Source organism: Panthera leo, chromosome D4 (assembly GCF_018350215.1).
Source record: "Panthera leo isolate Ple1 chromosome D4, P.leo_Ple1_pat1.1, whole genome shotgun sequence".
Taxonomy (NCBI): Eukaryota; Metazoa; Chordata; class Mammalia; order Carnivora; family Felidae; genus Panthera; species Panthera leo.
Genome location: NC_056691.1, coordinates 11944568 through 11964590, shown reverse-complemented (window position 1 = coordinate 11964590; position 20023 = coordinate 11944568).

Below are 20023 nucleotides of genomic sequence, written 5' to 3'. Positions count from 1 at the left end.
TCACTTATATGTGGAATCCAAAATAGTCAAACTCACAGAGGCCAAGCATAACATGGTGATTTCCAGGGGCTAGTGGGAGGAGAAAATGAGAAAATGTTGATCGAGGGGTACAAAGTGTCAGTTACACAAGATAACTACGTTCTAGAGATCTAATGTACCACAATGTGACCTCAGTAATACCGTATGGTGTACTTGAGATTTGCTAAGAGGATAGATCTTAAGTGTTCTCACCACCAAAAAGAAATAAAACAACAACAAAGTGGGAAATGCTGTGGATGACAAGAATCATACAATGGTTAAAACAAAAATAAACCAGCTATTCAGGAGAAGCAGAACTTTTTCTGGAACTTCCTTCATTACAACTCGCAGAGGAGTTCTGGGTGTTGTAAGAGACAGTATTCTCATAATCACCCTAATGACAAAGCAGTAGGCGGTTTCGAGGGGGCTCCTTCTGAATGTGTCATTCACTCTGAGAAAAGTGGAACCCGGAAGTCATTAAGGAATCTTCAAAGGTGGTCGGAAAAGTACTGTCCAGGTGTGTGGCTCTCAGATGACCAGACAATTATAGTTGAAAGACAATGTTTCAGACTATCAGGTAAATTGCAGGTAGTGTGACAGTCCATGACTATCATTTCCCATAGCAACACTCTTGACAAAAACTGGACAAAAGAGAGACATATCTGACTGCCTCAGGGACTTGTCTATGAAACTGCTATCTGCTCTCTGTCTGGACCCTTCCCCTGGGCATGGAAAGCTTTAAGGTCAGCTTTTGTGACCTGATTTTCTTTCTTACACACTGTACTGACCCAGGCCCACCCACACCCTGTGGGGTAAACCTTCTGGAACCCAAAGTCTTGTCCCTGCTGCTGTCCTGGGGCTGACAGCTCATGTATTGCTTTGATCTTCTGTTGACTAGATAGTCAGACACTGCCCAGAGAATGTTCAGCCTCTGTATCTCTTGATGTGACAATAAGTTTTGTGCCAAGGTCAAATCAACTTCCTCTACTAGGCTCTAAATTGCTTTGCTATCTCCCCAGCAGTGGAAGTGATAAAAGAAAAGCATTCTGCTTTGGGACTGGAGTAGATGTATCTATGCGAGTGAAAAACTGTAGCAACTTTTTCCCCTACCGTCTTCAATTTAAACAAAGATGTTTACGTGTAAAATCCAGAGCAAAAACAATAGACTGTTTTCAAATTTGGTTTAATCAGCGTTTCATAGATCAGTAGTCGTTAACAAAAGCTCAACGTGGGACCAAACTCGAACACTTTGTTCTGTGCTGCACACTTGCCTGGTCTTGGGCCTCCCATGCAGGCTCCGAGTGGTGGGGGGTGGGAAGGGAGAATGGCCAGATGCCGTCTGTTACCAGAAGGCTCTAGAAGCAGGATCTCTCTGGGTGCCAGGCACAGTGTGGGTGGAGCATCTTCCCAAGAGATCCAGTATCAGATCCTGACACTGGATCTGAAATAGCTGGGCCCAGAGAGGACTCATCAGCCGGCATTAACTTGACTTTGGGACTTCCGAGGGTTTTTTTAACCATCGCCATGATTCTTGTCACCCACAGCACTTCCCACTTGGTTTTGGCTACTGAGTCGCTCAGAGTCCATCTGGTGTTGTGCCACCAGCAAAGAACACGCAAGTTGTATACACCTGGCTCATCCCTGAAACAAACTGCTTTTCTTACACCAGGCATTTATGACGGCATCGCCTTTTATTACTATTTTTCATCCTGCTTAATTCTACACATCTCTGCAAGCCACTTTAAACACTGTGGGGGAGGGGCGCCTGGGTGGCTCAGCCAGTTTAGCGCCTGACTTCAGCTCAAGTCATGATCTCACGGTTCATGGGTTCGAGCCCTGTGTGGGGCTCTGTGCGGACAGCTCGGAGCCTGGAGCCTGCTTCGGATTCTGTGTCTCCCCCTCTCTCTGCCCCTCCCCTGCTCATACTCTGTCTCTGTCTCTCGCTGTCTCAAAGATAAACATTAAAAAAAAATGTTTTTAATGAAATAAAATAAACACTGTGGGAGAGATATAAGGTATAAACAAGTGAAAATAAATCAGACAGGTGATTGACAGAAGTCATTTGTCTTAAAACACATTTACTCCACCTTTTTTTTGTAATCTTACTGTGTCTGTCCTTAAGTGGCTCTGTTTCCTTAGTGTAGAATGTGTTTTTAAACGACTGATATTTAACTTCTGATGTGATTTATTCCCACTATTGGACTTCTTCCAATGCCATAAAGAGTTTCTAATGAGCTCTGCAAGAGCGTTCTGGACGTGTTTTCCAAGACAAACAGACTCCTAGGTAGTTTTGAGGGGGCACCAACAAACACGGACGGCGGCAAAAAGCAACACAGCTAAGTGGGAGAACCCAGACGTGTGAAGTATGTGCGAAGTGCAGAAAGTGGGAGCAGGGCACATTCGTCAGGTTTCTCCTCAGAAGAGTCAGGAGTGTTGCCAGGCGGTCAGACCCGGTTAAGAGGACATGTGGAAAGGAAGAGCCCAGAACCATCTGGGAGGGCAGGCTTTGAGACAGGGAAGTCCTGAGAGGCTGTCAAAGGTGGACATCCAACAGGCATGGCGGAGAAGCACGCCTCTTCTCAAGTTTGTCTCTGACGGCTCTAGGTGGCACTTCAGGGCTGACTATGAAGCATGGGGACATTGGAGGAACAGAGTCCACGCGGGGCAGGGAGGGGGGTGTGTGGGGGGTAAACCAGAGAATCTGTACAAGGAACTGATGGATATGTGTGAGGACAGAAGGATTATCAGAGTTTTGAGACATCCAAGCAGTGCTCATGACGTCCACGTCTTCTTTAAGTTTTTCTCTCTCTACGTCTCTCTCCCCAGTATCATATTTTTTTTTTAATTTTTTTTTTAACATTTATTTATTTTTGAGACAGAGAGAGACAGAGCATGAGCAGGGGAGGGTCAGAGAGAGAGGGAGACACAGAATCCGAAACAGGCTCCAGGCTCTGAGCTGTCAGCACAGAGCCTGACGCGGGGCTCGAACTCACGGACCGTGAGATCATGACCTGAGCCGAAGTCGGACGCTTAACCGACCGAGCCACCCAGGCGCCCCTCCCCAGTATCATTTTTTAAAAACCAGACGTATCTCTTTAAAATGTCTTTTAGGGGCGCCTGGGTGGCTCAGTCGGTTGAGCGGCCGACTTCGGCTCAGGTCATGATCTCACGGTCCGTGAGTTCGAGCCCCAGGTCGGGCTCTGCTGACAGCTCAGAGCCTGGAGCCTGTTTCAGATTCTGTGTCTCCCTCTCTCTGACCCTCCCCTGCTCATGCTCTGTCTCTCTCTGTCTCAAAAATAAATAAACGTTAAAAAAAAAAAAAAATTTTTTTTAAATAAATAAATAAATAAAATGTCTTTTACCGTGGTCAAAAAATATACGTAACGTTTGCCATTTTAGCCCTTTGTAAATGTACAGTTCAGTGGCACCACGTACATTCACCATCACCACCATCTGTCTCCACAGCTTTTTTCATCTTCCCAAACTGAAACTCTACCCATTAGACACCAACTCTCCAGTCTCCTTCCCCACCCCCCACCCCGCCCCCGCCCAGGCCCTGGCAACCACGATTCTACTTTCCACTTCTACGAATTTGGCTTATTCTAGGTACCTCATATAAGTAGAATCATACGGTCGGTCCTTTTCCGACTGGTTTGTTTCACTCAGCATCATGTCTTCAAGGTTCATCCATGTTGTAACATGTGTCAGAATGTCCTCCCTTTTTAAGTCTGAAAAATCCTTCGTCGTGTTCATATCTGAGACGTTCTGTTTATCCATCCTTCCATCGGTGGATATTTGGGCTGCTTCCTCTTTTAGTTCTTGCGAATAATGCTGCTGTGAACATGGGTGGCCAAATGTTTGTTGAAGTCTCTGCTTTCAATTCTTTGAGAGTATATACCTAGAAGCGGAATTTCTGGACAACAGATACATCTTTTTTTTTATTATTGCAGAAAATTTCTAATATGCACACAAGTAGAGAGGAGAGCGTAAGTAGCCCCAGGCACCTTTCACCCGGCTTCAACCATTAGTGACCTGTGGCCAGTCTTGTTGCATTCATACTCTTTACGCCCTTCACCACTGGCGTAATTTAAAGCAAATCTCAGACATGATAGCATTACATTCATAAATGTTTTAGAGACTATTTATAGCAGAAATGATCTAGATATTTCTTAGGAAGAAATGTACATTGTGTGTGCCTAATTATTATTATTTTAAAAAATTTTTTAATGTTTATTTATTTTTGAGAGAGACAGACTGTGAGCAGGGGAGGGGCAAAGAGAGAGGAAGACAGAATCTGAAGCAGGCTCCGGACTCTGAGCTGTCAGCACAGAGCCAGACACGGGGCTCGAACTCACAGACCATGAGATCATGACCTGAGCCGAGGTCGGACATTTAACTGACAGAGCCATGCAGGCACCCCCTTAGTGCCTAATTATTAAATATTAAATTATACCAATATGGATAAATAAACACTGAATATCAATCATTGTTTGAAACTGCTCAAAGAAACAGCTTTTTAAATAAATATTTGATCATGGGGCGCCTGGGTGGCTCAGTCGGTTAAGTGTCTGACTTTGGCTCAGGTCATGATCTCGCGGTCCGTGAGTTCAAGCCCCACGTCAGGCTCTGTGCTGACAGCTCAGAGCCTGGAGCCTGTTTCGGATTCTGTGTCTCCCTCTCTCTCTGACCCTCCCCTGTTCATGCTCTGTCTCTGTCTGTCTCAAAAATAAATAAACGTTAAAAAAATTTTTTAAAAATTTGATCATAAAAACTTTCTTTTTTTTTAAGTCTATTTATTCATTTTGAGAGAGAGAGAGAGAGATCTGGGGACGGGCAGAGGGAGAGGGGGAGAGAGAGAATCCCAAGCAGGCTCTGCGCTGTCAGCACAGAGCCTGACACAAGGCTCAATCTCACGACCCCAATATCATGACCTGAGCCAAAATCAAGAGTTGGATGCTTAACCAACTGAGCCACCCAAGTGCCCCTATCATAAAATCTTTCAAACATACTACAAACTAGAGAAAATTGAACACTGAACTCCTATGTGCCTATCACCCACCTTCAATGATTATCGATAGCAAAATGGTACTCCTGTTAAAAATGTGGGCATTAGATTGTACAGATGCTATTCTGACACTTTATTCCTGGGGAGGAGAGAACAGGGACTGGAAAAGGACTGACAGCAGAAGAGTCCTTTCAATTCTGGAAAGGTTTATTACTCACCCCTAAAAGCACATACTTTAAAATGACTGAATCTTTGCTATAATTGCTCATAAATATCAGTCTGAGTTCTCAGCCACAATAGGATTTGTGGTTTTTCTGAGCTTACTTGTCTTCCCCGGGCCTAAATCTAGGTGACTCTCAGCTTTCCCAATGTACATGGTTACTTACAGAAAGAACAAGTTGACATTTAAATAAAAGCAATGGCTAAGATGTTATTTCTCCCTTTATCATAAGCACAGAATATGTGTGGTCAAGAACTGATCCTGTATAGGGTGTCTAACATTTTATTCAATGAGGAATTTGTATAACTTTAGAAACAGATGCATTTCCCAGTTATTTTCACAAATGAGTGTATCACTAAACTTTTGTTGCAGGATAAATCACCCCCAAAATTTAGTGGCTTAAAACAACAACCATCAGGGTGGAAGGATTTTCCTTATTGGATATCAAAACTTAGTATATGTCATTGATTCTAAGACACATTTTATTATCCTTGAAACTAGGCTGCACAGACCTAATAATCTATAGCACTGTGTAATTACTCTTCACCAGGCATTAGTCAGGGCATATTTATTGCTGCCTTTACAAAACTGACCTTGGTCATTTGGTTATTCACCTTAACATCACTTCAGCTAAATAGTGTGCACTGTGGTATGCATGTGTTAAGTGATCTTCAAAAAGATTATACTACATTTCAGCATGAAAATGAGAAGTTATTGTGTACCTATTGTGTATCTTGAAAGGTGCAGAAACAGTTCAGTTGGGTAGAAAATTGGTATCAGTGAAACAAATTTTCATTGTTGAAGAACTGACCTCGATTAGATACATATTTCTTCGCAGAGCTGTGCTTTTATGAGACCTGAGAAAAAACTAGGTGACACCGTGTTATACTTTCTAACTGAAATGCACGCAAAACCACTGCCAGTCACATACTAAGAAGGGGTATCAGAAGCTTGACCAAAAAAGTCATATAACCAATAGTTGAGCACTCCTTTAAAGAAGGACTACATGTTCAATGCTCCTGACAGCTGACAGAAAATCCAAAATCCTATTGGCTCAACAAGCTATAAATCTGTTTCTCTGAGATATAAAAGAATTCCAGAGACAGACTGTACAGGATTGGTAGATAGTAACACAAAGTTATCAGGGATATGGTTTTGTTTTATTTTGCTGTTCTGCTCTCTTTTGCACATGCCTCCTGCCTCACAGTATAATATAGCAGCTTCAGATTTGGGCATTACATCCATATTCCAGCTAGCTGATTGGAGGAAGAAATGAAGAGGGAGCAAAGAACAGGTGCAAATGACTTTCTAGAGAGTTTCTTAAAAGTTGCCACACAATATTTATTCTATTTCATTGCACAGAACACAGTCATAGAGCCAATCCTAGGAAGCCATTTCTTCCTAGTCGCAAAGAACATTAGTTTGTGTATTTGTTCATGTCTTATGATTCTATCAGTTTCACATTTTGTACTTAATTGAGTATTCTTCTTTATTACCAGTAAGGCTTCTATTTTTGAATTTTTTTCTGACTTTATAAGCTTTCTTTTAGTATTTGCTTGCTATATCTTTCTCCATTCTTCTATTTTCAGCTTTTCTAGTGGTAGTGTTGTAGATGTAGCTGTTTTAAGTATAGTTACACTTTGAAGACCCAACTCATTATCTATTTTAATGAGACAATTTTAATACATTTAAATTTATTGTACTTGTTGATTCATTTTTACTTGCTTCTACTGCTATATTACATATTTTCTCTTTAGTATCCTTTCTCTACTTTTTCCTCTCTTCCAGACTGATGAATTGACAAGGTTTTCTATATTTTCTCTTTCTGTATCCCTCTACTGGTCTGTACACTATACTTGCCTTCCCGTACTTTTAACATTACTATCAACGTCATCCAATTTTTTTCCCATAAATATTGAAAGTTACTTGATATTTCTATGCTACTCCTGGACTTGGAAAAAAAACCTCACCACAATTTGCACATAGTAACTCTTCGCCCATCTCTCACCCCTTCATGTTACTGTTGACCTGAACTTAAATTTGCCATTTCATCTAACCAAAAAAAAATAGCTGTGCTCTTGGGTTTATAACATACAAGTACGTAGCGTATATGACAATGATAGCACAAAGGGGAGAGGTGGGGCTATGTTCAAGCAGAGTTGGTATATTTTAGCAGAATTAAGTCAGTATCAATGGGAAGCAGATGGCTAAAAGTTAAAGATGGATATCATAATTTCCTAGAGCAACCACCAAAAACAAAATCTCAACACTCAAAACTCTGTGGCAAATCAACACAGGGCACCAAAAACATAAATAGTGAAGGAAAAAAATAGATAAGCTAGACATTATAAAAATGAAAAACATGCTTCAAAAGATACCAGTAAGAAAGTAAAAAGATAACCACTGAATGGGAGAAACGTGTGCAAATTGTGTATTTGATTAGAGACTTGTATATAGAATATAAGAAGAACTTTTACAACTCCACAATAAAAAGATAACCCAATTTAAAAACGAGAAAAAGACTGGGGCGCCTGGGTGGCTCAGTTGGTTGGGTGTCCGACTTCGGCTCAGGTCATGATCTCACGGTTGGTGGGTTCGGGCCCCGTGTCAGGCTCTGTGCTGACAGCTCAGAGCCTGGAGCCTGCTCCGGATTCTGTCTCCCTTTCTCTCTGCCCCTACCCTGCTCACACTCTGTCTCTGTCTCTCGCATAAATAAATAAACATTAAAAAAATTTTTTTTAATGAGAAAAAGATTAAAATAGACATTTCTCCAAAGAGGATGTACAAATGGCCAAATAAACAAAAATGCTCAATATCCACTGGTGACGTAAAGAACTGTTTGATCACTATATTGTACACCTGAAACTAACACAACACTGTGTGTTAACTACACTGGAATTAAAATAGAATAATAATTACAAAATAAACATTAAAAACACATTAAAAATAAAAACGCTCAGTATCATTACTCGTTAGAGAAACACAAATCAAAACTACAATGAGATCCCACATCACATCCACTAGGATGGCTAGAATTAAAAAGATAGACAGAAACAAGTGTTGGCAAGAATATAGAGAAACCGGAACCCTCACACACTGCTGATGGAGTGTAAAATGGTGCAGCTGCTTTCCAAAAAATCTGACAGTCCTTCAAAATGTGTAACATAGCGTTACCACAGCACCCAGCAATTCCACCTCTAGGTATATGCCCAAGAGAAATTAAAACTATGTCCACACAAAAACTTGTATGCAAATGCTAATAGCAGCATTGTTCATAATCACCAAAGAGTGAAAACTGTCCAAATGCCCATCAGCTGATTAAGAGAGAAATAAAATGTAGTGTATCTGTACAATGGAATGTTATTTAGTAACAGAAAGGAATGAAGTACTGATACATGCTGCATGAATGACCTCTGGAAACATCATCCTAAGTAAAAGCAGCCAGATACAAAGGACCACATATTGTATGATTCTAAATGTCCAGAATATGCACATCCATGGAGACAGCCCCTTCTTCCATCTTCCTCCCTGGAGAACTCGGGCATACAAACAGCTGGATCTCCAACGGTGACCTTGAAAATGGAAGCCAGCGCTAGGAGGGATGGTGACGCCTCCTTCCAGGTGCCTGTAAAACCACTATACCACCTCCACAAGCCCTGCTTCCCAGTTTCTTTTACTCTAGAGGGAAGAAAATTCTGTTTAAGTCACAGTTATTTCAAATTTTCTGTTATATACAACTGAACCTCATCTTTACTAATAACTCTACTGAGACGATGGCAGGAGGGCACGTATGTAGGGATGTGGTTAAGAGAGGCACACCCTCAATATCAATAACAAGTCATCAGACAGATCCTGTCAAAAACAGATAAATTGAGAAATAACAACATAACCACACTATCTACAGCTCAACGTGTTTGAAAGCCATTGCCTCAGAGAGCAGAACTGGGGAATGGGGCAGGTGAGGCAGGGGCTATTTTCTCTTGTTATAGGTTTTTAACAAAATATTTTATTTTTTAAAATTATATGCATGTATTACTTTGATAACAATCAAAACTCACTTCTTTAAAAAAAAAAAAAAAAGGGCAAATCCAGAACATAACAATTTCTCTAAGAATGCAGTTCTTGGAATCTCAGCGCTCAACATCTAGGGCAGAAACTCTGAGCCTTTTCTCTCACCAACTTAACAGCAGTTAAAAATTCTAACTCTGATCCCACCTCTGATCACCAACTAAGATTCCGCACCCAATTCTAATGTTTGGGGTTGGGGGTGGGGGGGAGTTCCCACACCACCAGGCAATTCTCAGGCACCAATTGAGTGCCCCACAATTTAACTCAATTCTGATGCTGTCTGCCTGGAGACAGCATCATATCCACAGGTTAAAGGCTCAGTCCTCCAGAGAGACAGCCCCCTCCCTGCTCACCTCAGGGGCCAGTCTCAAGCCCAGGTGTCATCTGTGCTTCTGACCCACTGGCTGTAGATGGACCTCCACTGTTGGGTTGGATTAATCTGCTAGAGTAGCTCAGAGAACTCAGAGAAACATTTTGCTCACCAGATGACCAGATGGTTTATTATAAAAGGATATAATTCAGAAACAGTCGGATGGAAGAGATGCACCAGGCAAAGCGGGGAGAACAGGCACGGAGCATCCAGGCTCTCTCTGAGCACGCCCCCCGCCCCAGCACCTCTAGGGGTGCACCAGCCCACAAGGTCTCTGCAACCCTCCTTTTCTGTTTTTGTTTTTGTTTTCGTTTTCGTTTCATTTTCGGAGGGGTGGGGGTTGCTGTCACTGTTTTATTCTTTACGTCGGCATGTTTGATTGAATCATTGCCCATCGGTGATCAATTTATTAACAAAAGACCTTTATCGATCGATCACTCTTGTTACTTAGGAAATTCCAAGGCTTTTAGGAGCTCTGTGCCAGGAACAGTGGATAAAGACCAAATACATATTTCTTATTATAAATCACAATACCACACCAGTCCTCTTTTGTTCTTGTTTTTGTTCTTGCTGTGCAACTGGCTATTCTCTAACATAAGGACACAGAATGGCTATTTACCATTTAAGGGTGACCCACTCCCTGTTCCCAGAAACTTGATGCCTCAAACCTTGAAGATGGCTTGGATTTAACTACATCTCACCACAACACAATGGTCCCAATATTGGTGCAAGTATGAGGAAGAAACTATATCAGGGGGTGCCATTCCTTATGCAAGTTCTCCACATTTTCTCCTCATTCTCTTTTGCCCCTGGAAAATCTAGGAAGAAAATGAAGTAACGTATATTTTCCTGTTATGACACACATTTATCGAATCCCTCCTTATGCTAACCACAGGAGCTAAAATGGAAGAAAAAGAAACCACACCTTCTTTCAAAGAGCTTAGAGCCTAGAGGAGGAGAAATACAATTCAGAAGGCAATAATCAACATTTTTTTTACAATGTGACAAATGATTTGCTAGTGGGAAAGGTAACCTGCTGTGGGAACCCACAGCAGGGCCCCTAACCCAGCCCTAGGAAGGATTCCTGGAGGAGGCAACATTTAAGATAATACCTAAAGAGAAAAAGAACAGCACTAGTCAAAGTGGTTGAGCTCCTGAGGAGGACTGATTATATTGAAAGAGAAAGTGGAGGGGCCTAGGTGGCTCGGTCAGTTGAGCGTCTAACCTCAGCTCAGGTCATGATCTCACAGTTCATGGGTTCGAGTCCCACATTGGGCTCTGTGCTGACAGCTCGGAGCCTGGAACCTGCTTCAGATTGTGTCTCCCTCTCTCTCTGCCCCTCCCCTGCTCACACTCTGTCTCTAACAAAATACAATGTTAAAAAAATTATTTTTAATGTAAAAGAAAGAGGGCTACCAGGAGCCCTTTAGTTTAAGAAGGAAAACTGAGGGGAGACAGAAAGAGCCAGAGATAGACACAGAGAAGTCTAGAACACTGGAGAAGTTGCTCTTCTGCTGACAAGAAGGCGATGAAAAGAACTTTTTACTTGACAAATGTTTTACAGAGGAAATTTCCACAAGTATAGCATTGGTCGTCTCCACACTACTTCCTAGAATGCTCTAAACCTGAAGCTTCCCTACCCCTTTCTAGTATTGGCTTCCGGAACTCCCAGAGTCCAGGATTCTCTCATTGCCTGCAGATGTGCGCGTGGTGCACATCTCAGCCTGGGTCTGGGCATGAGAGAGGGGGTGTGAGGAGGAAGGCATTGGAATGATGGATGGAGGCAAGAGGCCTGACCGAGAACACCTGGAAGAAGCCCGAGGAAAACCGCAGAATGCGCCAACAGCCCTGTTGAGACTCTGTTCCCTGGCCATGCAATTTTCTACATCCAGCACCCAAGGCTTGATCAGGAATCGAGAGGAGGCTGTGCTTGTTGAAGGAAGAGTCGATAACGTACCCAGGCCCAGGCCATCCACTCTCCTCTACTATGAGGCTGGGGCTGGTGCCAGCAGAAGGCTACCTGAGAGTCGCCGTGTGGGGAATCCAGGGGGTACTTCTGTGTGAACTCTTGGCTGAGGCGCAGCCCAGAAGTCTCAGTAAAAGGGAGCAGAAGCTTCCGCCTCAGCCTCCTCTCCTCTCTTCTTCGGACCACGTCTCCCGGACCCTTTTGTCCCTCCATCCTTGGGTGAGCATTTCCCCGCCACACTCCAGACCACAGTTCAGGCTATGGAGTCACTAAGACACCATCTCACCCGTTTTCAACATCTGGTGCCTACTAACCACTCAATAAATCCACTCGGAGTATGTGAATTAACACACTTGCAGAGGGGGGACTAATTTCTAATGGCATCGCCTGCAACTTGTGGGCCCCTACCTTTACAAATGGGCATGAAAACAGAAATGGGTCAGAAAGTGTGTAAAGGCTCGAGGCTCCTGTTCACAGAGCGCCTTGGAGGTTTGCAACCCTTGTGCTCCCTCTGGATGCCAGTGCTCTGACAGCACAGCACACACCTAGGACACACAGAATGTCGCCCTACTGGTCAAGCTTGAGACCCATCTTTAGTCTCAGATCTTGGCCAATAGCCCAGCCCTCTCCATGGTCTCCTTTCCACACGTGTCACTGGAGCTGTATACGTGAGGCACGTTGAACACACGTCAGAATGGGGCAGACTTGGTCTCTGCCTTCGTAGAGCTCTGTCCTTCAAGTTTGTAAGAAAATTCAACTTTTTAAAAAATGTTTTATTTATTTTTGAGGGAGAGAGAGACAGAGACAGAGCATGAGTGGAGAGGGGCAGAGAGAGACAGAGACACAGAATCCAAAGCAGGCTCAAACTCACGAACCTCGAGATCATGACCTGAGCTGAAGTTGGACACTCAACCAAATGAGCCAACCAGGCGTTCAGAGGATTCAACTATTTAAACTTAAGGTCTTGGGGCACCTGGATGGCTCAGCTGGTTGACCATCTGACTCTTGGTTTTGGTCATGACCTCACGGTTTTGCGGGTTCGAGCCCCACGTCGGGCTCTGTGCTGACAGTGTGGAGCCTGCTTGGGATATTCTCATTCTCTCTCTCTCTCTCTCTCTCCCCCCCGCCCCACCAACCTGCCCCCTCACTCACACTGTCTCTGTCTCAAATACATAAATAAACTTAAAAAAACTTTTTAAGTAAATAGTACACTTAAGGTCTCTATAGCAGGCCAGGGTGTTTCAGCCAACCAGTAAACATTTTTGAACTAGGCTCCTTCCTATGGCCTTCCTTTTTCTTGGACTTTCTCTCAGCAATTGCTCTGGGAAACTGGAACATACGTCTATCCTAGTTTATCACAGTGGAGCCAGCCATGCTCCTTCCCAACATCATCACCTTTCTCCATCTCAAAGTATAATTATTGAGTCTTGGAAGCACCTTGGTGAACTCACTTAGTGACCCGTGTGCAAATGTGACAGGTTATATTTTCCCAAAGTCACCCCAGTAAAATTTCCAGTCTCACCCTCTTCCAGAACCTGGCCTCTCTTCATCAAAAAGCAGATTCTAGTTAGTCTCCCTCTGAACCTGAGTGGGACTGATGACTGCTTCCGTGGATAGAATGTGGTAGAAATAATGACTTATGACTTGTGAGGCAAGGTCAGAGGAGATAGAATTTCTTCCCTGCTCCCTCTTTTGCAGCGCTTGCGTGGGGAACACAGCCATCGTGCTCTGAGGAAGTCCAACCCAACTTGCAGAGAAACCACATGGAAAAGTGGAAACTCCTGCTGACGGCCAGCATCCACCTGCTAGACGTGTGTGTGAATGAGCTCTCAGATGAGTCCAGCCCCCGGCCCTGACGACCTCCAGCTGAGGCCCTAAACATGGGTTACAGGCTTAAAACACGTAAACTCCCCGAGGCTACCGAGCTGGGCAGGGGTGGAGCTCACCCTGTAACGGTAAAACCCTTTGCCACTTTACAAGAGCAGGCACTGTGCTGAGAAGGCAGAGAATTTCACTGGTTTCTCTCAGCAGCTCTCAGAAAATGCAAAAATATCCTTTTGGCCTCCAATCAAAAGCCTCTGAGGAAAAAGTCCCCAAGTGCACAATAGAGAATTGTGTGGCAAACGCGGATCCAGGACTTCCAGTAGGAAGCCCGGCTGAGAAGGAGCATTCTCTGGGACCCTTCATAAGCCTCTCCAGGCCAAGTTACTTGTGTGATTACGCAGCTGGCAAGATTACAAGAAACATATGGAAAACAGAACCACAGACCAGCGGCACACCCAGGAGCAAAGAACAAAACTGAGCTTTAGGACTGTTAAAGAAGCCCTGGCAGGGAGCACATTTCCTCGCGGCCCCATCGCTGTCACCTTCCTTCATCAGTCAGGCGCCTATTCTTAGTCTGCAGTATCTCAGCTGTGACCAAAGAGAACTCTCAACTGGCTGAAGAATTACAGGGGCCCAGAATAGCACATACGAAGCTGGGCAATGCAAGCCAGCAGGCCTTGCTAAATTGTTAAGTGGAACAGGGCGGGTAGGAGGGAGACTCTGTGGGTCCAAGAGCCTGCCTGTAACAGGACCCTGCTTTTTACCTAGAGAAAAGGTTGGAATAGCCGGCTTGTGGCAAAAACAATGCTTTACGGAAGGAGAAGCAAATTCAAAGGCGAGAGCTCTTACACAGAAGCCAGAAAAAGAGTCTTTGTCCATTTATTGCCTTGTATTCATTTTGCCAGATTAAAAAAAAAAAAAAAAATGGAGAGGCACCAGGGTGCCAGGTTGGTTACGTGTCCCATTCTTGATTTCAGCTCAGGTCATGATCTCATGGTTTGTGAGTTCGAGCCCCCCGTCTGGCCCTGTGTTGCTAGTGCAGACCCTGGTTGGGATTCTCTCTCTCTCTCTCTCTCTCTCTCTCTCTCTCTCTCTCTCTCTCCCTGTCTTCTCTCTCTGTCCCTCCCCCTCCCCTGCACATGTGCACTCATTCTCTCTCTCTCTCTCTCAAAATAAATTAAAAAAAAAAATTATAAAAAATAGAAATCATTTTGTTGTCTTGTAGCTATAAAACTAATATAGTCTCACTGTAAAAAAACTCGGATGTAAAGTATAAAAAAGGAAGTAAAAAACCACTGGTAATTTCATTATCTAAAGCTTAGTGATATGCATTCATTTTTTGGTGTTTTTCAGTATGCAACTGGTGTTTGCCACCCAGAAATTTTTCTCCTTCCTCTAGGAAAAGTTTCCCCAAGCTTCTTTTGAGACATATGCTCCCCTGCTAGTTCTCAGCCTGATGATTTAGAGATTTACTCACTGCGGCACCATGGCTGGGTCTTTAATATTTCAGCTAACCATTATAGCCCATCTCCCTGGCCAAGATATTTGATTCAAGAGTGGTCATGTGACCCAAGCCAGTTCAACCAGAGTGAAGTTCCTATCTTTTCCTGGGACGTTGAAACAAAGATGCTGTCTAGGTCCTACTGGACCTTAATGAGGAAACACGTAACCCAGGAATTGTTGGCAGCTCTCTTGGGATCTTGAGAGAAGAAACAACTCCATGGAATGCACGAGAGAGAGACAGAGAGAGAGACAGAGAGAGAGCAACCAGGTCCTCTGGGACATTACTGAGCCCCTGGAAATCCTGCCTTTTCAGGTATAGGAATCAATCACTTACTTTATTATAATATTCAATCAGCTTTGAGCCATCTCTGCAGTTACCAGCAGCTGGGGACGTGTTCTCATCAGTATCAGTTCCTTCAGACTTCCTTCTGGACTACATCCCCCCACAACCCCCCAATACAGTGTTATGAAAAACTAGGGCTTGTAATATCTTTTCATGACAAAAAATACAGACCTACATAACAATGATTTCTTGCCATTTATATCTCTACTTAAATGTCATCTCAGTCAGGCTTTTCCTGACTTACTTAATCTAAAGTAGCCTCCTCCCCACTCTTTATCACATGACCCTTTTAATTTGCATCATAGCTAAAAAATAATAATAAAAAAATAAATTTAAAAAAGGGGGGTGCTTGGGTGGCTCAGTCGGTTAAGCATCTGACTTCGGCTCGGGTCATGACCTCGTGGTCCGTGGGTTTGAGCCCCGCATCAGGCTCTGTGCTGACAGCTCAGAGCCTGGAGCCTGCTTTGGATTCTGTGTCTCCGTCTCTCTTTGCCCCTCCCCCACTTGTGCTCTGTCTCTGTCTCTATCTCTCAAAACTAAATAAAACATAGAAAAATAAAAAGTAAAAATTTATTTTTCTATATAGTCTATGTCACCAAGTCCTAAAAGCTCCATAAAGAAAAAAAGAGAGATCGTCTGCATCCCCAGATTTTACAACAGAATTCTCACAAAGCAGGTGCTTGATAAGTGCTTATTAATGAATGACTGAATGTCTGAATGTTTCATGTATAAACCATAATGTATGTAAAGCAAGTTCCTGTTTTTGGATATTTAGGTTGTTTCCAAGACTTCACACATAAAAACGGCTCTGTGACGTCTTCATACTTTATTTCCTTAATATAAATTATTGAAATGGAACTGTGGACCCAAAGCCAAGGGTTCTGATGTATATTGCTATGTTGTCTTACAGAAAACCTGGACCAGTTTTTACTCCAACTACAAAACGTAAGGCTCTTAAGGCTCCACATCCCCCCACAGATGAAAACCAGTATCTCTTTGTTGTCTTATGTTCATGTCATTATTAGTGAAGCTAAATATTTTTCCATATAGTCATTAGTTAGGTGCATTGCTTTTTAAAGAAATTTTATCCTGGGGCGCCTGGGTGGCGCAGTCGGTTAAGCGTCCGACTTCAGCCAGGTCACGATCTCGCGGTCCGTGAGTTCGAGCCCCGCATCAGGCTCTGGGCTGATGGCTCGGAGCCTGGAGCCTGTTTCCAATTCTGTGTCTCCCTCTCTCTCTGCCCCTCCCCCGTTCATGCTCTGTCTCTCTCTGTCCCAAAAATAAATAAAAAACGTTGAAAAAAAATTAAAAAAAAAAAAAAAAAGAAATTTTATCCTTTGCCCATTTTTCTATTGGGCTTTCAGCTTTCCTTGCTGATATAAAGGAATGTTTTTTTAAAAGACTAGATTAACCGACACATTTGTATCATATCTGTATGCAGGCAACTAGAGCGGAGCCTGCAACCTGCAAACATTCACAGAAGTTAGAAAGTCCAGCTGCAATTTCTGGTTCTTTCCTTGGGCTTCTCTGAGAGGGAAATGATGGCATCCCAGGGTAGTGGAGGCCAAGTGGCTGCACTTGATTATCAAAGACAGGGTAGGCATGGCTACAGTAAAGGGCAGCGGAGAGGACCAGTAATCACCAGTCTGGCCTGCAGAAGTCTTTGGCATGGGCTAGTTGATCTTAGTGTCCCCAGAAGTGATATAGATGGCTAACCTTCAGAAATCTTATTCAGGGGCGCCTGGGTGGCTCAGTCAGTTAAGCATCAGACTCTTGATTTCAGCTCAGGTCATGATCTCGTGATGCGAGAGATCCAGCCCCACTGGATTTTGCATGTGTGAATGTGCTCACTCTCTCTCAAAATAAACAAACTTAAAAAGAAAAAAAAAAGAAATTTTATTTGATTTGTATAAGCCAAAAGCTGTAGGTTTACTAAAGAGACATGAATCATCCTAATGGGAGAGGCACAGCCCCTCAGTCAGTTTTTAGTTGTGAGCAGTTCACATACCCCTTGAAGGAAGGGGGAGCTGGGCTCATTGAGGAAAGAACTCGCTACACCACCAGAAATTTAAGCCTTCCAGCCTTCCTTCCTCCAAGGGACCTGAGACTATTTATCAGATGACTATGGACTGGAAAATGAAGAAATAATCAGACTTTTGGAGGATTGCTGATCATCTGTTAAAATTGAATTACTGATTTGAATTGATTCTACTTTCTTGTGACCCAAAATACCACTGTTGCCCACCAGTCAGAGAGGACTCATGGGATTCAGGTCCATCTCATGGTGGCCCTGGGGGGTCCCTGAACTCACCAGTAGTTATTTCCTCATTTCAAGAATGTATAACTGGATTCAATCCGTACAGTAACTGACAGAATCCCCAAAGGACTGTAGCTCTACCTATCTATCCATCTACCCACGTCACTACCACTACTGCTACTACTAACTATAACTAGTAATCAGAAAATATCAACCCCACAAGGCATTATAATAACAATAATAAGTTACCTCCTACAGAGTACTATGTATCAAGTGCTGGTCTAAGCCCCTTATACAGGTTTAGTCACTGGTTTCTTATGACACAGAGATCCCTAGGAACCTACCTCATTTTGTTCATTTTTGAGGCCCTGGCGACCAGACATTCAATAAATGCATGTTACAGAAAAGGAACCATGACTGGTTGGTCTGGTTGCTGATGATACTCTTAAACAGAGCTTCCCTGTGGGCAAGGGCTTTGGGCTGCCCTTCCTGGCTCTCTCCTCTTCTCCAGGGTTGATGCACTGTCTGTCGACCCTCTGCCTATTAACTCGATGCTCGGCACCTGCCTAAGGCCCGGGAATGTGAAGTCTGTTTGGACACAGTTCGTGAGGCTGCTTCTCAGCATTCTCGTTCTTAAACATGGCTGTCTGCTCTCCAGCATCATCAGCAATAGCTACGGGTGAGGGATGACCCACCAGCCAGGGAGGCACATTCAGCCCTGACTCTTCTATCACTGTGGGGCTGCAGTGACCTGCAGCTTTGTCTCTCACGCACCCCAAAACATCTGACACCCAAACATGCAGAGAAGGAAGCTCTGTTTGTCCTAGAAGGCACTTTAACCATTGTTTGTTTTTGGTTTTAGTATCTTATCATCACTCTCAAAAAGGATTCTAATAATTCTGGAACGTTAGCCAGAGCAGTTCAAAGGGTAGTGATAATTAAAATGGTGTTTGAGCCTCCAAAATACTAGACTAAGTGAAAGAAGCCAAACACAAAAGGTCACATATTATAGGATTCTATTTGTAGGAAACATCCAGATTAGACAAACTCTATAGAGAGAGCAGACCAGTGGTGGCCAGGGGCCAGGGGAGGGGTGCATGGGGAGTAACTGCTTAATGGAAACAGAGTTTCCTTGTGGGGTGATGAAAATGTCGTGAAACCACATAGAGCTGATGTCGGCCCAACACTGTGAATGTAGTAAGTGCCACAGAATTGTACATTTTAAGATGATTAATGGATAATTTCATATTATGTGAATTTCACATTAAAGAAATAGGGTCACCTGGGTGGTTCAGTCAGTTGAGCATCCGACTTTGGCTCAGGTCATGATCTAAGGGTTTGTGAATTTGAGCCCCGCATCAGGCTCTGTGCTGACAGCTCAGAGCCTGGAGCCTGCTTCAGATTCTACGTCTTCCTCTCTCTCTGCACTTTCCTCTCTCTCTCAAAGAATAAACTGAAAGAAAGAAATGAAGGAAGAGAGAGAAGGGAGGGAGGGAGGGAGGGAAGGAAGGAAGGAACGAAGGAAGGAACGAAGGAAGGAGGGAGGGAGGGAGGGAAGGAAGGAAGGAAGGAAGGAGGGAGGGAGGGAGGAAGGAAGGAGGAAGGAAGGAAGGAAGGAAGGAAGGAAGGAAGGAAGGAAGGAAGGAATATGTGGAGTTCCTGAGCCAGTGCACACTGATAGCACTGGGCTGGGGCCCCTGCCCACAAAGTTACACCCACTGGCTGTCGAGCTCATCTGCAATTAAACAAGCAAATCCAGGACATGACATACCTGGATTTTGTGCTTAGAACTTTGAATTGGAAGTATTCTTAATTTTCCATTTTTTAAAGGATTTAAAGGAAGATCATTTCAAATAAAAAATAAAGATGAACTTATTCATCTTGGTTCTTCTAAGGCTTACATTTGTTAAGCACCTACTATGTTGGCACATAGTTAAGTAATTACTTGTATTATAGTATGTAATCTTCACCACCATCGTTTCGAGATAGGTGCAATTTTTTTGAGACAGAGAGAAAGAGCACAAGTGAGCGAGGGGCAAAGGGAGAATCCTAGGAGGGGCAGAGGGAGCGAGAGAGAGAGAGAGAACCAGGGCTCACCCGATACGGGGACGGGGTTAGAGATCAACCTAAGTGGGGCTCAAGCTCACCTGATGTGGGACTCAAGCTCATGAACCCTGAGATCATGAACTGAGCCGAAGTCAGAGGTTTAACAACTGACCCACTCAGGCACTCTGAGATAGGTGCAATTTTTATACTTAGAGATGAGGAAACTGATGCTGTAACACAGAGGTTATACAATTAGCCCAGGGGCATTAAGCAGTTTTCAGAGAGGGATTCACACACAAGTAGTGTGCTCAGGGACCAACATTCTCAGTCACGGTGCTTTGTTAATTCACTGCCTTCAGAGGAACTCTCTTCCCTAAGCTTTTTCAAAGAGGAAAGGAAGCCA